Source organism: Gossypium hirsutum, chromosome A08, assembly GCF_007990345.1.
Source record: "Gossypium hirsutum isolate 1008001.06 chromosome A08, Gossypium_hirsutum_v2.1, whole genome shotgun sequence".
Classification (NCBI taxonomy): domain Eukaryota; kingdom Viridiplantae; phylum Streptophyta; class Magnoliopsida; order Malvales; family Malvaceae; genus Gossypium; species Gossypium hirsutum.
The window spans coordinates 86,929,044-86,940,922 of NC_053431.1; positions in this window are offsets into that span (position 1 = coordinate 86,929,044).

Here is an 11,879-nt window from a genome sequence, read left to right on the forward strand (position 1 = left end):
TTCATTCACACGGCCGTGGGAAACGGGCGTGTCCCTAGAGGCTTAGGCCGTGTGTGTCACACGGGCCATCAACACAGCCGTGTTATAATGAACACACGGACGTGTTACCCTTCCACACGGGCGTGCGCCCTATTTCAAGAGTCATTTTTATTAAGTCGATTTAAGGACCCAATTTGGTTCCGAATGGTTCCCAATGAGAGTTTGAGGCCTCGTAGGCCCACATTAAGGAGTTTAAACAATGTTAGAAAAAGTTTTAAATTTGATCAAGTCTTAGTGACTCGGAAATGATTGTATGCATATGGTTAAGTATGGTAATGCCTCGTGCCCAGTCCCGACCTCTGACTCGTGTAAGAGGTGTTACAGTTACGACCCAAATGATCAAATATGAGCCATATCACATGGCCATTACAAAAAGAATCATCATCATAGGCCTTCACAAGTTGGCCAAATAGCATGACACATATCACAAAATGACCAAGCTTCCTATACATGCCATACTCAAAACAATAATTTCACTATACCCAATAGTCTTTTGATAGTGTGATCAGAATACTTTGACAACTTCCGATCCCCGAGCTAGCTTGGTAGAGCTACAAAGAATGGAAGGAGAGGGGAGTAAGCATTAAAGCTTAGTAAGTCCACATACAAATAATATGAAATGATAGTAAAGATTTAGCATGCAAAACATAGCATAATATACATTAGAGTATTCATCATTCAAACCTTTTTGCTTATTTATCATACGCACATATATGCTTGCTCATTGTAAACCGATCTTTATCAAGGCATTACTCATAGGTTTAGCATACATGCCTATACCCGTCGTAAAGTATCGATAACCATACCTCTTTCATATGTCCTCCTCGAGACTGTCATCACATTCATTTCATTACCCGTTGAACACTCAGAATACTATTGGATACGCGAAAACTTGAACCTAAGTGCCACATATACATAAGTAGCCAAAGCTACCTCATAAGATGTGTACATCCAAAATGAACGCAAACCAACTCAACGAGCTCGGATGTCACATGCATTGTATCCATAATGAACTCAGACCAACTCAACGAGCTCGAATTTCTAAATCCTAGTGACATGTCATTTGTATTCGAAACTATTCCTAAGGTTCAAACGGGCTTTTCCTCACTTGCATATAATATCTCCATCGTACTTGTTCGTGACATCGTATGTAACGGCCATAATAACATTCATGCTTTCGTAATGTTCAATAAGCATATAACTCATAATCACAATACAATACTTATCATAATATTTTAAAGCATTAAAAACATATTACAACACTATATTATTTGCATATGTACTTACTTCAGTACAAAATGATGATAATCGAACCTAATCGTCATATACTTTATTCTTTCCTCGATCAAGTCCCAGTTCACGTTTTCCTTGATCTATAATGCCAAATTTAACTTATTTATTATTCACATTATTCAAATGGGTCAATAAATCATACTTTTTCAAATTTACATTTTTGACCCCTAAACTTTCACATATTTATAATTTAGTCCCTAGGCTTGTAAAGTGGAATGCATGCATTTTCTTGGTTACCAAAGCCTAGTCGAACCTTTATTATGCTCATACCATCCCATATTTTCTTTTATTTGACATTATTACTACTCACCTTAACACTTTTACAAACAAGTTCCTTGTTTAGGTGTTTTCACTAAAAATCACCTAGTAAAAGATGCTTATCATGTCTCAAACATTCATATTCCTTCATTAATCATCAAAATACATGCATGTTGTACATGGGTAAAATTTTATACATGAACCCTAGCTCAAAATATAGCTAAAAATGGGTAGATCATGCTTCAATGACTTTAAAAATGCAAAGAACATTAAAAACAGGGCTAAGATGCACTTACAATCAAGCTTGGAAATGTTGAACAAACCTTAGCTATGGTGTCTTGCAATTTTCGACAATGAAGGAAGAATATGGACACCAATTTTGACTTATTTTTCCCTGTTTATTCTTTTAATTACCAAATGACCAAAATACCCTTAGGGTTTCTTTTTTACATTTTTCCTATGCATGTCTATTTTTGTCCAAAATTATGGAAATTGATCAAATTGATAATTAGGACCCTCCAATTCATAATCTAAAGCAATTTCATGCTTAAAACTTCTAGAATGCAAGTTTTGCACTTTATTCAATTTGGTCCCTAAAATGCAATTAGACATTTTTTGCATAGAATTTCTTCATGAAACTTTCACACATGCATGCATTCATAACATAACCCTCATAAGAATCATAAAATAATTATTTTTATCTCAGATTTGTGGTCTCAAAACCACTGTTCAGACTAGGCCCTAATTCGGGATGTTACAGGCTGTATAATGATATGAAATTCCAATGATGGTTCTGTGTTCTTCTGTTAAAGCTAATATGTTTCACTATATTCGATATTTATGTCTATTTAAATAAATGTTCCATTCTCACTGAGCTTTCATAAGCTCACCCCCAATAGTGTTTAACTTTTCAGGTAAACCTTGAAATTAGGACCAGATTTGGCATTTGGAGAATCACCTTAGTCCTTGGACTATTCTTAATAAGTATTATAAAGTCTTTATTGGTTTTGGTTTGTAAATTTTAATTATTTCTAGTTTGTGACTTGGTAACTTTTCTTCTGGTGAATTTTGCATGCGTGGATTACTCAAGCATAATAACAAAAAAATGCATGATATCTGGCTTAAGTAAATTTTGACATTGTTTCCTAATTTTCGCTGCATTGCAAATGAACCATTTTTGAAAAACAAATCGATAAGGAAACTAACTTTCCAAAATGACTTGAAAAATGGTTTTTCCGCTGTATTAGTTTAACATCAAATTTTTACAAAGAAGAATGACAAGCAAACGATTTTATTTCTTAAAGAACACTATCAATAATAAAATGAGTCTTATGTATATATTATCTAATAAATGAACTCTTTTAAACTAACTCAAAGTGCAAATGTGATTTTTCTCTAAAATGAATTTATTTAAAGTCTTCAAAATTAACGTAAGTTAGCTTAGCCATTTCAGTGGCTAATGTAGCCTTCTCAATCTAGCAATAACGTCTAGGTCGGGTTAGGGAGGTTACAATTACTCCACTTGTGGTAAAGATTCTTTCTTTTTTGATTGAAAACAAGATTCGAGGATGAATCTTTTTGAAGAAAAAGGGATGATGCAAGCATGAAGGCCCAATTTTAAGCACATGAATATGATGACCTTAGCTTTCCTTAAGGCCAAATTACTCGCTCTAAGTCCAACCAGATTGGTGTCAAATTGAATGTATTAATCCGTGAGTTTGTGACAAGAGGCCATTAAGGAAGTAGTTTTGAGAGCTTAAACATTAAAAACTCCATTTTGAGGCAGACTTGACCCATGGATGCAAGCCCAAAAGTTCAAGCTGGTTGGAAGGTATTTTTAAGCTTGGAATTGAAGTGAGCAGCCCAAATCTCTCTTAAATATTAGCTAATTTAGATCAATTGAATATTTAGTTATTATATTTTTGGCCTCATTTGTCAATGGCCCAATTAAAGAGTTTATTTTTAAGCCCAAGTTCATTTGTTTTCTTGTAAATTTGGTCCATGCACAATTCCCATAAAGCTGACGAAATTCTTTTAGTCTTTTCTTTCCACCTTTAAGTTTCTTAGGAAGAACGAATTACCTTTCATAGTTATTCTTATTTTAAACTACATTTTAGGGATTTGTTTTTTATCTTAGCCATCCACATTTTCTAGGCTAGTTTTTAGGGATTTGTTTTTCTTTTTCTTTAGCTCCTTTCTTGTATCAAAAGGGGTAGTCACCCACCAAAGAAATCTTATCTTGTTTCTTTTAGGATAGTTTTCAACTCAATCTTCATCAAGATTGTTGATGGGAGTTCTTCACCCTTTTTTTTTGCCAAGTTATCTAACTTGGAGGGTCAATTAAAGCCACTAGTGGAGTTTATTGAAGCTTGTTCTTCAAGGGGTTCCATTGGATATCTTTCTTTCTCATCTTACCATCATCATTTTTATCATCCTTCAATCCTTCAATCCTTCATCTCTCTCTTTCTCTCTTTATTTAATTTATTATTATTATTATTCTTGAATTGTTCTTAACTTATTTATCTTTTAATTTCAAATTTGACCTCATCTTTTTGGAGAACTAGATTCGACTTTTCTCCTTCAAAAATCCATTACACATTAGTTAAATCTATATCTTGTTTTTTCAATCTTTCTATTTTCAAATCTATTTTATTTTCATTCTTACTAATTGTTTGTTTGTTTAATTTTCAGATTCGAATTCTAAACATTTTCAGTAACTTGAAATTGACCTATCCACTTCCATCTATCACTCTAGCTCAAACTTTCTCTCTTTAGAATCCATGAAAATCTTGTTGAAAATGGAGGATTGATGGAGGAAATGAGTTTCGGATATGAGTTTCCAAGTGATTTTGACAAAAATACAATATGGATATTAAGATTTTTGGTGAGATTTGAAGAAAAGGGACGGGATGGCTGACTGGAATAAGTTGATTTGAGGGGGTCTTCTCATTTTATGAATTTAAAACACTAACATAAAACAAAGTCAAGGTTTTTTCAAAACACAATTTAAAAGTGTGGTCCACAATTAATCTTGTCACTAAAAATAACATTTAATGGTAAAAAATAATTCACATATCAAATATCTCATCAAAATAATATTTACAATATATAATTATTGTGAAATGACCAAAATGCCCTTTTTTTTTCTCTTTACACAATTTTTCAAAACAATAAGTACCTATAAGATCCAAACATCATAATTCAAATATAAATCTTCATAAAAATACTTGAATGTTAAAAAATTACAATTCTACCAACTTCTCGATAAAAACAAATTTATGACTTAGTCTTTGTACTTTCTAATCTTTCCAATTTGGTCCCAAAAGTGGTGTTTATCACACCAATACATACTCCAACTTATTCGAAAGTCAAATAATCAATTACAACTCATACTTTCTTTTTTTCGTTAAATTTTCACTTTAGTCTTTGAACTTTTTAGAGTTTTCAATTTAGTTCTTTTTACCATATTTTCTCATCTACAATTCTTTCCATTGATTTATATCTCTAATATCAATCTTCCTTTCGTAAAAAATTCTTTATTTGACTCAATATACAAATTTCTAAAAAAATTACTATATCTAATCATGATATAGTGTCATGTGTTTGATTGAAAATTTGGGATGTTATAGATTTGGAGATTATATGGTTTGAGCTAATAAGGCTTATTCGAAGAAAGGTATGCAAACTTTTCGCTGTTACTTATAATCAAGGTTGATGATTTAATTAGAGCTATGATAGAACTTTGAGATCTTTTTTACTCATGCTTTTTATTCAATGAAGTTGATATGGTTCACACAATTTAAGAGTACTCTACCTTGCTACATTTGGACTTTACTAACTCTAACAAGGTATATTAAAAGAATAATAGAGGGTACAAGAGCTTACTCGCCAGTTTGATGGAGATTGAGTTAGCATACATTGATAAGGATTTCAATATGAACGTTAAAGAAGCATTCCTCCCTTGGTATTTGTTATGGGACTCATCCAGTCCGATAGTGAAAAGTGCATGACTACTATGGCTTTGGTGATTTATGGTTGGTTATCTTTCCAAAGGCTCAAAGCCATGTTAGTACATCTTTTATTGAATTCATAGATCAAGTTGATTACAAAGTTAATATTTAATTTTAGCCATACTTTTCAAGATTATCCGATATTTGAATTTTGTTAGGTGCTCTAGTATGCTTGTTTTATTCGATGCATTAAGCTTTTGTTCATATGAATGAAAAGTCACTTTAAATGCAATGCAATCCTATTTTGCAGCTTATCGTTTGACATGCATCCTTTTGTAACACCCCAAAATAGGGCCTAAGAGTTTCAAGGATATTTTAGGAATTTTATCCTATATGTGCTCGAAATTTCGTATGGTTGGTATTCAATAATGTTTTTGATTGTGGCTATTAGGAAATTAAGTTAATTTCTGAAAATGGCCTTTAAATTTATTTAATTTTGAAAATAGGACTGATTTGTAAAAGATTCAAAACTAAAATTTTTTATGAAGCAATTTGCCCAAAATTTTAAAATTAACCTAAAAACCCTATTCTCCAAACTATTTCACATAGAAACTTCCCCTATTGTGTTCTTGCCGTCCCTTTGTTTCTTTTAATCTCCCAATCAATTTTTACTCTCAAATCCTAATTACTTTTGATTTCCAATATCCTTTGAACTATAAATCTCCATTGAAACCAAGAAAACACAAAAACCTCATTAATTTCATCTTCTTCAAGAGTGGATTTTTTAGAATTTCACCAAAGTTCATTTTTCTTGCATTCAAGGTAACCAAGCATCTTCCTATTAGTTTTCAATGTTATCTAGACTTTTAAATCAAATTATTAGCCATTAAAACACATGTTTTAGATAAAATTCGAAAAATTGGTCATTAATGGTGGATTTTGGGTTTATGGATTAAAACTTAGTTTTAAAGTGTTTTTCAACTTGTTTTAACATTATTAGAACGTTTCTAAAATTACTTTAAAGTCTCATTAAGAAATTCTCGAGTTTTAATGAATTTTTGTTTTAATGGCCAAAACTTGTAGAAAAATTTTGATACCTTGAAACATGTAGTTCTGTGCAGTTTAAAGGTTGGGAATTAGTCATAGATGAATGAAACTTGTTTCATACGAAAAGATTAAGTGTAGACTGAGTTATTTAGATTTTAATTTTGTCATGCTAAAGGTTTCAGTTAGAGGATAATGTAGCTTAGGCTTATGTTTGTGACTGTTTAGGGTGAGTTATTGACTGATTGTTCATTGAATATTTATGTGGTTTGTCTTGTCGAAGTGTCAGAGTCAATAGGACCTTCAACGAGTAGAGGCACGGGTAAAGAAAATCTTGTCTGAGCTTTCAGCTTTCAGGCGAAAGCTTATTTTTGGTGAGTGTTTGTTAATAGCTCCTCGTAGATGATTCATTGTGTAATCGAAAATTTAGAGGTAGACTCAACCCCTACTCTAAACTCCAAGTGTAAGTGTTTTCACACCTGTGTTATAATGTGATAAATGTGTGTTGTGCAATTGTGAAAATATGAACATGTAAGAGATAGTATGATATGTATTGTAAGTTGGTGATGACTATTATGAAAGTGAATATATGAGTATGTAATTCATACCAAGAGATAGTAAATAAGTGGGTACATTTCCATAATATGTGACAGTGGTTATAATGTGTTGATGATATGTATATATAGTGAACATGTGTGGAAATCGATAGGTAAATATGTGTTGATAATGTGGATATTTTGGCCCTATGAATCTTGAGACCATTGGATATAGTGGGCATGCCATAGGATTGTGAGTACTCACCTTGGTGTTGTGATATTTGGGGCGTTGAGGCCTGGGATAGTCTTTGGAGAGATAAGGGAATGTGATCCAAGCTCTATTCAACGGGATATGTGTGTTTGGTGAGTTGGAGAGTGTTAGCTATATGCTTCACTTATGGGATATGTTTGACTCTACGAGTGTATGTGGTGTGTTAGAGATCCGTGTACTTGATGAGTGGTGATAGAGTCCACTTCATGTTTCATGATCCCAAGAGCCAAACTATCATTAAATGTATCTAAAATGTGTGATATGATATATGCCTGAATAGTCTTGTAATCATTAAGTAAAGGAATGCTTGAAGAATAATGAAACATGAGAACTTTGATATAGAATGAGAGATGCCATGAATACGATATATGATTGTTTAAATATTGCATAGTGACTTGCTTGCGTAGTGGTTGCTCTAAGCATTCACTGAGCTTGTTAAGCTCACCCACTCCATTTTAATCTTTACAGAGTAGTTGCATTTTCGGTGTGAATGGTATGGCCTTCGAGGAATTGATCCAAGCCATTCTCTTAGTTGCTATAGTAGATGTAATTGGTTTATTTATTATATGGGACTTTAAGGCAATGTGGTAGACTTTATATAGGTTTTGTTAAGTAATTTTTGGGCTATTGGCTTATTGTTTTTGTTTAGAAGCATGTGGACTTGAACACAATATTTGGGCTACTGTCTTAGACATTTTGATGCTTATTTGACTAGGTGAATGAATCATGATGTCTAGGGATTAAGTTGAATGGTTTTAATGCTTACATATGCTGAAATTTTGTAACCTGGAGCAGAGGTATCGATACTAGGGTTTTAAAAATGATACCTCTGTATTTTTTGAAAGTGTAGGAAGACAAAATAGAGAATTGGTACTGATACCTCAACCCGAGTATCGATACTCAGGGTAAGCTTATCGATACCTTACAAAAGGTATTAATAATTTTCAATGTTTTAAAATTTGGTGAGAAACAAAATGCAAGTTTGGTATCGATTTTCCATGTGGTATCCATACTACTTAAAGGAAATATCGATACCCTTGAGACAGTATTGATACATACGTAACATTTTTGGGAAAATTGGCTAAGTGGTCCCAATGCTCGATGTATGCCCATTTTATGTTTGATAAATGTCTATTAGCACAGTTAAATGTTAATTTGAGTTTGCATGACATAATATTCGCATGATTGCTATAGTAACAAAACAAAGTAAATATGCTTGTATACTAAATGTGTTGATTATGATGTAATTGATGTAAGATGATGGTGTAGCGTCCTAGAACTCGGGTTCGACGACCAGACCGAGTATAGTGTGTTACACCTTTTTTTAGGAATTTTAACAAAGTACATTAAAAAAGATAGAACTAAGAAATTTGAATAACACATAATAAAAAAAACCAAAAAAAGAAAGAAAAAAACAACCTTTTTATTAAAAAAAATAAATCAAATCATCACTTGAGGAGGCTCGAGTTTAGGACTTATCACTACAAGAAACACTTTAACAATCAATGCCTAAAAATCTCTCCCTTGATCCATGTAAACTTGAAACTTCTTAGGTAGAAGACAAAACAGGAGACACCAAGGTTGAAAAGCACAAATAATAGGGGCAAAAGGCAAAGCTTAAGAGACTTTAAGAGAAATGAAACCACATACAACGTCAAAGAAAGGGTAAAAGAACCTAAGAAGTATTTTACAGAGAGAATGGAGAGGAAACTTGCTTGAATGATGCCTATTATACTAAAGTGTAATTATAATTTAAGCTAATATAATATTTAATAATTTAATTATCAATTTACATTTTCTATATTAAAAATTTTATTAATATGCTAACTTAAAATTAATTTTGTACTTATGTACCTTTAGGTGTTAAAACTTTTATTAAATAAAATTATAAGTTAGTGTTTGGTACACTGATTGTGTATTTTTTTATTCCACAAGGCTAAAACTTTTTTCACATGTTTCTTTTCTAAAAGTATTTATTTTAAAAATATTTTATTATACTCGTAAATGACATTTGTCAACCCTTGACCCAACTTGTGGAGTCTAAAAAACTCTATTGACAGTGTACCAAATATTTTCCCTAAAATTATTAATAAAAAATAAATACTTATTTGACGAGTGATGAAATATTAATAATCTAACTATTTTAAATATAAATAATTATAAATTAAAAGTATATGAAATATACAACATAGTAGTAAATAATAATATTTTTGTAATCAATTAACAAGATAAAGTTGAGTATAGTAAAAAATAATTTATAACGCACGAGTAAAAACGTCATGGATAAAGTAATAATAAATTATATATAAAATAAAAATAAATAGTTGATACTAGAAGATAATAAATTTCTTTACAATTACAATTATAAAAAATCATATAAAATTTAAAAGACGAAAATGAACAATAATGATTCTTTATAAAGAAAAAGACGAAAATGAATAATAAATGTTCTTTACAAAAAAAAAATAAAGAAGAAGAAGAAGAAGAAGAAGAAGAAGAAAAGATATAGATGAACAATAACTATTCTCTACAAAAATTTATCTCAAAAGAAAATATGAAGATGCACAGTCCCTTCAAAATTTTTGTAATTTAGAGAATATATTCTTTGCAATTGCAATAATAATCTAAAAATAACAATTATGTAGAGCGAGAAAAATTTCCATAATAATGTAAGGGACCACATTGTCTAACAAGGACGTTTCTCTTCAAAACATGACTCAATACACGGCTCAAAGTTTCTCTTCAAAACTTTGAAAAATTTAAGTTATTGTTATAAAAAAATTAAATTCAAAACAAATCAAATTTAAGTTTTCAAAAATTCCAATCTTTAAATTTTTACTTCCATCTATCATTGGATCTTCGAGACTCGTTTGGTACTAGAGCCAATGAGGAACATGTAATTTTAAGTTTTGTAAATCTTCAACTTTCTTTTCAAAATTTTCGAGTTTTGGTTTAACTGTCTTAATTAATGTATTGTTATTTTTGTTAAGTACTGATACACTGCCCAAGTAGCCATGGGCTAGGTGTGTTAAGGACGTAGTATCCTTGCAGACAATTTTAGTAATTTAGAAAATTTGATAGTAGAACCTCCCTGTAGGAAATATGAGGAAAAAAATAAAAATGTTTCCTTTCCTTAGGAGAACCAACTATTCTGCAAGTTTTACCTCCAATCATTCTCAAGATTCTGACCAAACCTTCAATAACACTGTCAGTAAACAAGAAGAACATTATGAAAATGTTCCCCAAAGGTGTGATAATTTGACTGTAATGGCGTAAATTCAATGTTATCGGAACAGTGGTTTCGTAACCACAAATTCGATTTAAAGAGAAAATTATTTCAATATTTTTACTTGAAAATTTATATGATAGGAAAATCGTATGAAAATATTGATAGGAAAATTTTATCAATTTAGTGATTAGTTAGAAAAAGAAATTATTGAAGAAATTGGGTAAAATAAGGTATCGGGACCTCTATCTCGTAAAACCGAGTCAAAAATTTTTTTATAAATATTTATGAAATGTTATTAATGTGGTATTAAAATTTCGTTAGGAAATTTTAATGTTTGGGTAGTCAATTAAATGAAAAGGACTGAATTGTAATAGGTGTAAAAGTTGCTAGAGTGATTAAATAGCTTATTAGTCTAATGAGAAAGGATATAAAAGGCAATTAGACCCAAAAGTTATTTGGGCTGGACGGCAAGGGTATGAAATCAGCAGAAAAATTGATAAATTAAGGGTAAAATTGGAATATTGCAATATTAATTAAATAAAACTAGGACTAAATAGGAAATATCTAGATTTCTCTTCATTTCTCTTCAATTCCAGCAGCTAAAAACACCATAGGAGGGTTCTCTAAGCTGGTATTTCATAATTTTTGCACCAAGTGAGTTAATCCTTGCCTTTTTCTTGTAATTTTTGTGTTTCTAAGACTTTTACAACTAGATCCTACTATTAAATTCATTAGTTTTTGATTTCATGGATGAAATTTAAAGTCACCATGGTTGAGTGCTGTAAGTTTATGATGAAATAGAATGAAATTAAAGCTTTAATTTGTTTATGAGATGATTTTATTAGGCAATTTCAATGGAAATTGATTTTTGGGACCTAATTGTGAAAATGTTTGGAATTAAAGTCTATTGCTGAAATTCTGATTCCTAAAAGTTGTAAACTAGTTTAAGGTGATAGAATAAAATGTTAATTGAGAAAAATCAGCTCAATTGAGAGGCTAATTGAGTAGGGACGAAATTATCATTTATTAAAAGCTTAGGGGAAAAATGGTAATAAACAGCTTGCACTAAAACAGTTTGGACAGCAGCAGTAGACTAACTTTGAAAAATCACCAAAAATTGTAGGAATCGAATTAGAAGATGAAAAAATATGGAATTAAAGCTTATTAAGTCTAGTTTCTCATAGAAGAAATATTGTAAGCAATGGATTTGTAAATTTTGAGATATAATGAATTTTATGAGACAAGGTCGATGAATTCGG